Raw genomic sequence first — 11,385 nt, 5'->3', positions numbered from 1 at the left:
GGGGGAGGGGTTGGGTTCGAGGTGGAGGGTATAGGGCTATAGAGTTGAGATGAATCATAACATTACAAACAATTGGACCAACGAAGGATTTGATACCCTACATACGAGGAGTGCATGGATGTCGAGAGCAGGTCACCAGCAATACCTGACCAACAAGCAAACCATTACGCAAGTAGTAAATATTATGTGTATACATATTGTGGAAAAATAAAAATTTAAAAAAATACTGCACATTACCGTTTAATTCGATTCAACAAATTAACTTTCAGATGGTAGTGCAAATGAATACTATAAAATCTACTTGGTCACCAATGTTGTGTTTACTTCATTTAACCCTCTAACACCCCCACCCTCCCCGCCCCTCCACATACACGAAAAAAAAAGTAAGATAGGAAGTGTACTCTCTTTCTTCCCTCTATCAATTGTTGACATCCAATAGAAAAATAGGCTCATATATTGATGACGTAGTGTTTCATGACGTCATCAGAAGCTTGATTGGCTCTTAGCAATTTGAATTTGGCTCAAAGAGCAAACGAATTTAAATTTAGAAGGAAAATATATGTGAACAGTAATTTTACTAATAAAAAATAAGTAATTACTTGTTGTAATTACTTTACAATACTAAGTAGCCTATACGAAAATGTAAGATATCGAATCTTGGTTTGGAGTTCTTTGTAGTATTTGGAGTTATTAACAATTTACAAACCTAATCTCTTCACATGATGGAGAAGGAATCCACTAGACATCCGAACCCCTTCTACGAAAACGAAAGAAAACGCTAGCATTATATTTCAATTATGGATGCATCATGTGTTTGACCAACCTAAAAGGTGGGTACTATATCTTAATTAATAGTGGACAAGTTTCGCATAATTAATCATTGTTTCTAACATGTGCTCCTCTGGTTTTGGTTTGGTTTACATTTCATCGAGCTCAATTCAAGAGGCACACGTAGTAAATTTGTTAATTGTTTCTTCAACTTGGTAATCAGTGACGTCACTCTTACTATTACAATAGTTGGCAAAGATGAGATCTCTGTCTCTCAATAGAAGATAGATAGTGGGTAAGTGAACTTATTACAAACATTAGCAGCATATACATCAGATTCAGAAATGTTCATCAAGTCACCGTACCATTGTCTTGAGAATATAGACATTTGATGACGTCACAATCATACTAGACTATTTGCATGTGTATTATACTGGAGCTCTATCTAACGCTGTTTGTATTATTTGGGAGATATTAACAGTTAAAAACATACACTCTAATTAGATCCTTTCCCAATGAAATTCCTGCCTTCGTTTTGAGAAGCGAGTGAAAGACGTCACAGTCCTGCTAATGATTGGCGACGCCAGATGAAAATGCATTTAGCATTGAGCTGTAACATCAATGTTAAATGATATATATATATTAGGTACTATTGTTATTATAATAAATGGATTGAGCAACTACGTATTAGTAGAACAATGTGGAAGTAATACCCACACAACCCTATCCCAACCCACCCCCGCAAAAATGTGCCAGTATGAGCCAAAACGTCATTTAACCCACCAGCTAAACAAAACACCGCGAAACGTGACGCAAGCAAACGACCGGTGTGAAGTTGCCCTCTTTGGGCCCACAATCCATGGCGGCTCTCTCTTCAATGCCTTTGTTGTTCTCGTTGGTAATTCTATCCATGAATTGCACATTAACATTCTTCTAAACTTCAACGAAGGAATTTATTTGCTCTGTAAATATACTTTACAATCTTAATATTGGTTTTATGCAAAGGAAATTATTTGTTATCAAAGACGAATTTGTAGGAAACAGAAATGCAAAAAGATAATGTTCTTTAACATGTTTGTGTTTTAGAAAACAGTATCGTAACCCGCTGACCTTAACATCCATTCTGTCTCTTAATTTATGAAATTAAATTGCATTTCCTCCCTTATCAGATCCCACCTCACTTCATTTAAAAATTCCATATTGACGTCCCTAATTAGGTCACATATGCCAAAGAGCTGACGAGCCATGACCTTGCTCGAATTAAACTCTCTTCTTTTCCACAGATTCTATTATATTATGCGTGTCGTCAATAGAATGACGTCACCATATCGCACATATCGCACATAGTCGTTTCCTAATAAACTTTCACATGATTACCGACAGTTTTGTCCCGATAAGTATTAACTGAGAAGTCACCATAATTTCTATTTTCCCCTTAAAATTATTAATCTAGTGAGGATATGTGGAAATAAACTAACCATTATAATAACCGTCTTAGGGATAACACACATGTTAGCAGATAAAGAAATGTATCGCTTTTAAGCTATGGCCTTCTTACGCCTCATCAGAATGTTGTGTATTCGACATTATTGCAATAATGAACAGATATGTTTTGTTTCTTGTTAATAGAAGGAACTTTTCATTCATTTTATACATTTAATCAGGGATCAGACTGGTAAACAAAAAATATGATAACACCAACTACAGTTGAAGCAGTTGATATAAGTGACCAGATATGATTAGAATGTCACAGATATAGGAATACATATCTGGTTAATGATGGAGAATTGTTTAATATTATAAGACTTTACAATTAAAGTAGCAAACAACACCACTTTCAACATTCACAATTTAAAAATACTAAGGTAGGGAGTATTCAGCTGTTTTGACTTAGTCTTACTTGAATTTTGCCAGGTTTCTCTGGTAACTCTCCTCATCGAATTCCTCAACAAGAGCGAAAGTATAAGTAATGAATGTGTATAGGATAACACAGAAACAAAGACAATGCAGTTTATATAAATGTTGTAAATATTCATCATATGCAGCCATATAGGTAGTGTTTTCTCAGAGAAACTTAATTGAACTCATTTTGAAATTCATTTGCATGTTTTCAAATGTTATGAGAGTTCTGTCATACTTATTATTATTTCAGTTATCATTTTAGGGATTTCTAACGAGTACATCCTGCGAATATTTTAGTACTGAACACGTAATACACATGACGGATACATTCATGGAACCATGGTCCCTCATGATGTCGTCGCTTTGATTCCGTGCTTGAGTGGACTAATTTGCGAAAGTTTGGATTCGAAGGAAAAAACGTTCTACCGTTTGCTTGAAATATTGATATAATAACAAAAATGAGTCATATATGTCAACAAATATTCACTCATATCACAGGGATATAATCCTTTCCCAATCTATAGAAGTGATTTCTGTGTAAAGCAGGATTACTGTACAAGAATCAGTTCACGTATCTCCACAACCCATCCTCTTCCCTGAGGGTAACTATCAAATGACCTATTCAAGGGATTCCAACCCAATGAACCATCACATTCCTGCGATTCCGGGAAATGTTCCGGAAAATGCGGACTCAGACCAATGTTTAGTGGTGCTGAAAACGCTACCCTGGGTATGTTCATATTGTCAAGAGCCCGCTTCATACCAATGATCAGTGGTCTGGTTGGATCCGTAGACATATTGCCCACGAAATCTCCTGAAATGAAGTTTTTAAAGTATTTGTATAGCGTCGCGGAGCCCCAATGCAAAAATAACTACACAACTATACTGATGGAATGTCACTTTTCCGAATATCACTTTACCATAGTGCTATCACCTAGGAAACTGTATGTACTAGGCCTATAACAATAAGGCTTGACCTCGTTTTGTTTTTAGAGAGAGTTGGGAGAGATTGGAGAGATATTGAGTGTAGAAGAGACATGGATATCCATTTTTTCATGCCTTCTATAAACCCTACACGATTTGTTTTGACTAAGAGGACCCAAACAAGGAATTGAAATTCAGAATATTTCTTAGAAGTTTCTTACTATATTGTTAGTTTCTCTGTACAGTATCAGTATAGCGATTCTTAATTGAAAAACAAAAACAAAAAAACAATACGGACGTTAAAGGGTGAAACTGGCCGCTGTTTATGAAAATATTTTAAGTTTGACCGTTTAATGTTCGACATCCATGGGCAATATGCTTGATTCATCCATTAATATGAATATAGCTATAGATCTATGTAATTAATGTTGTTCCTGCATCTCCATGGTTACACATTACAGTGAAATCCAAAATGTTTACATCAATATGTATTACAACTATTAATCTAGTGAGTGACTTCTAAAACGCCGGCGAAGAAAGTTGGTGGACCAAAGACGTTCATGACGAGGGATGGGGTGGAGTTAATTTACATCTTCATCCAAATTTGGGAAACATGTTGTAGTTTTAAACAATTTATTTGGACGAGTCCTCCTTCCTAACACAATGGAACTCAAAGCCACAAGTTTTCTGCCTTTAAGGAGTAATGCTTCATCACGTCAACTTATCCGTCACCTTCATGGTGAGTACACACCCATTTTCCCTAGTACCATTTCGTATATACAATGCTTTTAGCATTAATACGTCTTAGCAGCACGTGTAAGCTACCGTCGTATTTGAAAAGAATTTTAATGGGCCCTAGTAAGAAATATAAAGCGTGCCTTGAAATCAGCTCTTATGTTAATTATGAACAAACGTTGACATTATTCAATAATAAACGGCCGTAAGACCATTATTTGTTACCTGGATTAGCCAGGTTTCCAATACATATCATGTAAAATAAAGAACTAACGACATATTAAAGATTATTGTTTTCATGGAATATTCCAAAATTAAATTTCATGTAGACGGGAAAAAAAATGTTTTATTGTAATTGCTAGTTTTGACTAACATCAGAAAGGTTTGGTACTCGATCCCTGGATTTTTACTTTTTATTGATTTTGAAAAGGCTTTTGATAGGTTGAATTGGACTTTATTTTTCACTGCTTACATTTATTCAAGTTTAATGATAACTTTTGTCAGTGGGTTGGTACCCTCTACGCATATTCCTTTGCTACGGTTTGCAATATTGGTTTTGTATCTCATTATTTTGACAATACTAGAGGTGTTAGACAAGGCTGTCCCTTAAGTCCTTATATTTTTTTATAATTTGTGTAGAACTGCTGGCTATGAAAATTAATGCTAATAAGACTATTAAAAGTATTTCTGTTTTTAATGAGGAGCTTAAAATTCTTCAGTATGCAGACGAGACAGTTTTGTTTCTAGATGGTTCTTATAATTCATTAAAGGAGACTGTTTTAGTTTTGAAGCATTTTGAATTGGCCTCAGGACTTAAAATTAAATTTGACAAGTCCAATATTTTCCCTCTTGGTCCTTTCATTGGTCTTAAACCAAATTTTATTGATATGTATTCGTATTCGTTCAAGTGGACTGAAAGCCAAGTAACTGCTTTAGGAATCGTTGTGAGTAACGACCGTGACAGCCTTTTTAGGCTGAATTTCATGCCAAAATTATCTCGGTTAAAGAGTATATTGAATTTGTGGTTATGTCGTGATTTAACCCCCATTGGTAAAATTATTCTGGTAAAAAGCTTTGGTATTTCCCAGTTTGTGTACATATTTCAATGCTTACCAAATCCTCCGGATTGGTTTATCAAGCAATTGGATACTATTCTATTCAAATTTATCTGGCATGGGAAACCAGACAAGATTAAACGTAATACGCTGATTAGCTATATCCCAGAAGGTGGGCTGAATGCAACTCATATTAAAAGTTTCATACACGGTTTAAAATGTTCCTGGGTTAAGCGTTCTACTAGTAATAACACTGCTTTTTGGAAGTCGTACTTTAATTATTACCTTAATGATTATAGGGCCCATTTGTTTTTTTATTGTAATTATAAGGCAGTTGATATGCACAGAAAAATGTATTATCAACGATATTTTACACGGTTGGATTCTCTTCGCTTCTAAAGATGCCATTGACAATTTGGAAAGTCAAGTGATATGGAATAATCACAACATAAAGGTGAATAATCGTATTATTTTTTTTTATAAAGCATGGTATAACAATGGAATCAAATTTGTAAGCGATCTTACTAATGAGGGTGGTATTTTTTTAAATCTTTTTCTGACTTTTGTTTTCCTGAAAAGTATCATATTAATTGTCCTTTCACTATTTACTATGGTTTAATTAGTGCTATCCCAGGTCATTGGAGAAGGTCATTAAATCACAGTAATACTAATACTAAAACGTTTAACACTCAGGCTAATAATCAAACTCAATATCAGTCACGGTTCATTTATAAGCAGCTTATTCAAAGGGTTATCACTCACCCTAAGTCTATTGTTAAATGGAATGATAAGTTTGATTTAAATGAGAGTCACTGCAATGTAATCTTTCAAATTCCGTTTAAGTCTTTAAGGGAAACAAAGATAAAGTATTTCCAGTATCGCTTTCTTCACCATATTTTGGAAACAAATTATGTATTATTTCAAATGAAAATGACAGATAACCCTCGTTGTAATTTCTGCGGAGTTAATGATGAAACAATAGAACATTTTTTTTGGGGAATGTAATATTAGTGCTAGCTTTATTTTAGACGTTGAGCAAAAAATGTTCAATAGACAGTTTGTATTTTCCAAGAAAGCTGTTTTCTTTGGATATCAACTGTTATCAAAACATCCATTGAACTTTCTAATTTTTTATATCAAATATTACATATTTCAGAAGAAAGTTAACAATGGTTCGTTAATTGTAAACGAATTTTTGTATAATTTTAAATTTCAACTACAAGTGGAACAACAATTACATAAGAACAAATTACGTGGGCCGTTTCCGTTCCAGATCTTAAAGGCCATTTTTATTTGAAGAATAGTGGCTGCTGTTATGCCATTACTGTTTTGTTTATATGCATACAGGTTTTAATGCAGAATGTTTGCGTTTATGTATTTTAAGAAAAAATATGTAATGAATGTTGTTTTGCCAAATATGAACAATAAATGATGGCTAAATAAAAAGAAAGAAAAGAGAGGTATGGTACACTATTCAGAAAGTGGCTTTCATATTGAAACAAACAGACTAAAAACCATCGTAAAAAATAATAACTGTAACAGGTTGTGATAAACAATACTACATTAATTGATATAAGAATCAGCGTATACCTTCTCGAAATCTTACTTGAGGCTTTTTGAACTGACAGTATTTTGAACCAGAATGCAAAATGCATTGAGGTTTCGATGACTTCAATGCACTAGACTTCTGCTTGTTAGTATAACCAGAACTAGCTGTTACAATAACACTATGGCATGCTAACACAGGTCAGTCTGTACATGGTTATACACACCTCCATCAAAAACAGTAGGGTTCTTGTACTCAATGTTATGAATCCGCACACCAAGTATTACAAACCAAACCAAATCTCTAATAACTTCGCACATTAAGGTTGCAGAGGAGTCCACTTATGGACAATTTAGATTGGAATATGCCCACAAAACTTCAAAGAATCAACTTGAAAGAAGCTTATACAGGTCACTGGAGGTCAACCTGAGGTCAAAGGTCACCCAAATGCAGGTCTACTATTGTATTACAATAGCTTAACTCCCAACCTTAACGGACATTTGGTTCTCAAGTTATTGCAAAAATACTAGTTTTTGACCCCTGATTGACCTTTTTTGACATTGGATCACATGACTGTTATGTTTTGAAACAATCCCTTACCCCATTCACAACTAGTCCCAAAATATCAACCTTGTCACACCCTGTCAATGGTAGTTTCACAAGTTGAGAAAAACTAGGCCAACATTACAGCCAACTCCATGAAGTGAAAGCAAATCTCAAGTTCACAGGTGCTTGACCTAGTTTCTCCTTGGCAGCTGGCCAAGAAATGTTTTGAAATTCGTGGTACCTGTGCAACTTACATCCAACCAGAACTACCAATGATCTACAAATATTTTCTAGAGAAGGCATGCTTCGCCATTCAAGTGCACTATTCCATCGAAATCACATCAACTCTTTAGCAAAATATCCATACGGATGAGTCACAAGTGTTGAAGTAGCTCTAGCACTTTTATATATCTATGGTCTGCAAGCAAGCCTTGGAAGACACTGTACATGTATGTAGATATGTACATAGCAATTCAGGACTTCTAGCGACACACTTAAGTCAATGGGGATATTGTCGAGAGTTCAGATTCAAATCTACGGATGCCCGTAAGATCATTTTCAATTGTCAGTAGGCTCTCCTATTCTTATGAGGCGAATCGCCCATGTCATATACTTATAGGCTGGACGATGGGAGATACCGTATATTATGAAAAGGTTTTTACAAGTTGACCCCTGGTGACCCTAAATGACCTTCGATATCCACCAAAAACGATAGGCCTTTTGTACTTAATGTGGTCAACCTACATACCAGAAATGAAATCAATCCAAGCTTTGCTTCTTGAGATATCATGTTTACAAGCTTTTCACTATTTGACCCCTGGTGACCCCAAGTGACCTTTGACCTACACCAAAAACAATAGGCTTCTTGTACTCAATAAGATACTCCTATGTACCAAATATGACAACTGTCCAAGCTTCCCTTCTTGAGATATCGTGTTTACAAGCTGGGCGTCACAAACGCACACACACACACATACACACACACACGCATGATTGCAAAGGTTACGATTATCATCGAAACCAATAATATATCGCTTAATGAATTTGTGTTGTTTTTAAATTTCATTTTCGCAGAGAGCCAACTCTCATGCACGCACGCAGGTACATCTCAAGTCATCTTAGTTCGTTAGCTACCTACGCCGTTGCTGTCATGTCATTTACATCGAGGGACCCGAATTGGAACTTGGAATTGTACCCCTCCTCTATTCAATCCACCCTATAAGGGGTAACGGTGTGAAGTCATCAATCAAACACTAAGAGCATCAAGTGTTAATTTTGTTTAGTGTTTCCTTATATCTCATATAACAACAGTTTGTTCAGAGTTATTAATTTATTCCACATTAGACGCTCTCTTATCACAATGAATAATAATGATGATATAACCAATACCGTAACCCTAACAACCCAGTAAATCATCTCGCCCATAGACTCACTCACATTTACTACATAGCGGACCAGTTTATCTCTTCAATTTCAATAGTCAATATGTTCCTGTTTGACGGGTAGGTGATGATGCTTACATTTACACTGTATAACATCGTTTACCGAAATTCTGCGAGCAGCTTAGCTCCTCTTAAACCATCCCCAACCCCTCCCCGACCACAGAGAAATGTTTTAATAACTTTATATTATCAAAAAATACAAGATTAGATATTTATGAGCAATTTAAGTATCTGGGGTTAGTCCTATATGTGTTGAGAACATTGTTACACTGCGATAAGACTGTTGAATCGTCATCTGACATTTAATCATGTTAATATAATATGTTTTTCTTATGTGTCATAAGGTATCTTTTAATATTTTTTCACTTACTTTCACAGTCAATAACCTGTGAAAATTCGTTTCGCGAGGAAAATTAGAAACAATGGATTTACTATAAGAAATTTTAATAATAGCTTATTTTACTTGTTGAACTAGTTACGAATGTTGATATGCACTTCAGCAGAGTGAAATAAAATATAATCTAGCATTTGGGAGGGGGGGGGGGGTGAGGATGGGCATACTCTAAAATATAATATTCTAATATAGGAGGCTTTTAACACACCATGTCAACGGACTACATCTTGTAGTATTTAAAAGTCTATCCGATTCTTTGTTTAGCATTTCTTTGACTGTGTGTGCGGAGGGAAGATTATTTAGACCACAATTAAACTTGACATTGAGTACAGTGCTATCATCATAACGAGATATAAGCGTGTCACTGGCATATCCGAGTTCCCTGTTCGATATACACGTCAATTGTTAATCTTTCCTCCCTGTTGTCTTTTTTTTTCGTTCCACAGTTATTAACATATCCTTGCTAGTTACTAAATTACTGTCTCTCTTACCTCTTCTCCTGGTAGATTACCCTTATAGTCACAGGCCTGAAAAGAACAGAAAGGTTATTGCAATGTATAGTTAGTATATCAGTTAGTATGATATATATATATATATATATATATATATATATATATATATATATATATCATACTAACTGATATACTAACTATACATTGCAATAACCTTTCTGTTCTATATATATATATATATATATATATATATATATATATATATATATATATATATATATATATATATATATATATATATATATATATATATATTTATTTATTTATTCACAAATCTTGCAGTAAACAATTCCTGGCAGGTAAACGCACATCTGCATTGAGCTTTATAGGGAAGATACTTTACTTTAAACTCGCCACTACACACAGTGTGACGTCATAATGATGAATTTTCACTGAGATTATTAGATGGGCACCATTGACAACAGAGAACATGAATCGTAGCAAAATGAGGGCAGTATTCAAAGATAGAACTCAAAACAATATGATTGGATCGATTTAATGTCAAAAGATCTTGGTAAGCCCACATAGATGGTGTGTTTCTATCGTATTGTTATAAACTCTGCATAGCTTTGTTTCTTCTAAATTTACCCTGTGTATGTTTGTTAAATTGGACGTGTGTACATCCGCACAAAAAAAGGAAGCGACGGTCTGTAAATTAAAAGCTTTTTTTAGTGGGTTTTTGCAACCGATACGCCCTGTGTGTTTATTAGACTCGTATAAGCAGAAACCGCGTGAGCTCGCCATTTCTCTGTCCCTATAAAATGACTGGAATAGGACTTAGTTTGGATTGCACATGTACTCTATAGAACTCTGTAAGGACTCGAGAGTACCATCCTCGACCCAAGTGGTTTCGGACTCGAAATCAGGAAAAATTGTACTCAACTACATCAGAGTGTTTCTTTTACTATAAAATATATACACACATATTGAATGGTTCTGATGAAAGGAGTACTAATAACAAAAGGGACCATGTGAGGACACAAGGCCCGGGAGTTGCATTATAGTATCGTCACCGCTTGAAGATAATATGAAAATACAATAGTTAATTTGCTGGATAGTATTTTTGTTTTTAAATCAACATTTCCAATTACTTTGAAAACCCCACCCTCCCTTCTCTCTGGCCTTAGACCCGCTGAGATCTATAGTTATTCCAAAGACGAAAGAAATAATGCAACTATTTTCAAACCATTATTAGTTAAGGTTCACCGTTGCCTTCCTTCTTGCATCACAATGCTCTATTATTCATAGTACTGTTCATCCAGCGGGTGGTAAGAAAAGACGTTTCTTGAAAGATATAAAAACTTTAAATTTAACCTTTAAGTTTACCTTCTACTTCTTCTTTAATTGTTCTGGTATGTTAAACTACATAAACTTGATGAAATCTACCTTCAAAAATGCACTTGTTTCTTTTTTTAAAGTTAAAACCAGAGGTGCCCTCTTATATATAAGCCTGGTTTAACCCACACATTAATGTCAGTCACGTATATGTGTATTAATATAAATACATAATATAATATAATCAAGAGGCACCCCTTAAATAAGTCCTCGTCTTTGAACAATT

This window comes from Apostichopus japonicus, chromosome 16 (assembly GCF_037975245.1).
Source record: "Apostichopus japonicus isolate 1M-3 chromosome 16, ASM3797524v1, whole genome shotgun sequence".
In the NCBI taxonomy this organism is placed as follows: domain Eukaryota; kingdom Metazoa; phylum Echinodermata; class Holothuroidea; order Aspidochirotida; family Stichopodidae; genus Apostichopus; species Apostichopus japonicus.
This window is presented reverse-complemented; position numbering follows the sequence as displayed.